The sequence below is a fragment of the Pezoporus wallicus genome, unplaced genomic scaffold, assembly GCF_028554395.1.
Source record: "Pezoporus wallicus isolate ANWC-B61680 ecotype Strahan unplaced genomic scaffold, APGP_CSIRO_Pwel_v1 contig_8673, whole genome shotgun sequence".
Lineage (NCBI taxonomy): Eukaryota > Metazoa > Chordata > Aves > Psittaciformes > Psittacidae > Pezoporus > Pezoporus wallicus.
In genome coordinates, this window is record NW_026637196.1 from 1,046,803 (window position 1) to 1,047,915 (window position 1,113).

The window sequence follows — 1,113 nt, forward strand, 5'->3', positions numbered from 1 at the left end:
TAGAAAAAGAGAAGAGTCTTTTAAGTGGTCAAAATAAAAGCAAATGTTCTAAACTTTATTGATTATAGCTGGAACTGTAAAATGTTAAAATTATTCTTTCAAGCTGTCATCATTGTGTCTTGTTATCTGAAGAACTTCTGCTTCGATTTTAAAGAGCACTATACGCGCAGTATTACGATTAGAAGAACTGAAAAGCCTTTGTTCCTTGGGCTTGGAGTTTCTGTTGAAGTTTCAGTTTAGCTGCTCTGCAGACAATAAATTCCTGAATTGTTCAAAGTGACAACAGAAGGTGCATTGCTCAAAGTCAGCCTCATCAAAACACATCACATTGTCTTGGGAAATTTTCACTGGTATTTAATTTCTATTTACGTGTAATTTTACAGTTATCTCTATATTTTTTAATATATTATATTTTTAAGAAAAGTTTTTAACTTTTTCTTTTGCTAACATGTAGCTGGCAACCAGAGAAAGGAGAGTTGATTCCTATGGTGGCAGATGTGAGACAGGGAAGCTAACAGGAATCCTTACATTGACTGTAATAAATGATAGACTGGTCCCTCCCGATGTTACTCCTTTATCAAAAACAATCTGTGAAAGGAATGGATGCTTAGTAAATTAATTAGTTTTTCTAACAACACAATCCATGATGAACATAATGGCTTCCTACTGATTTTTATCAGTACCTTAAAAGAACACAAATATTTGGTCCTGTGAACTTGGGCCTTTCAGGGAGGGCCAGTTCTTCTCTAAAATCAAACTTGGCAGTTAGTTTGCTCTATGCATGTGAGCAGGAATTGACTTGTATTCCATGTGTTGTGTGAAATACCCTTCACATCAAAGGTACTGTAATTTTGAGCACTTTTTGTCTGAGTCTCAGCAAGTGGTAGCAGTAGTGCCTTCTGAGACAGAGCAAGCCAAAAAGTATGTTAGCATCCTTGCAGTAGGGAAAGGGAGAGATGTAATTTAGGTATTGTCTCCCAGTTGAGATTTTAGTCGCACCTACATGTTCAGATTTGTAGGTGACCTAAGAAGAGAAAGCTTCTTCAAAATGTACATTTGTAGGTTGTCAGTCAGGTTTAATACTTTCTGGACCTCTTATCTTTTTGCATCTGT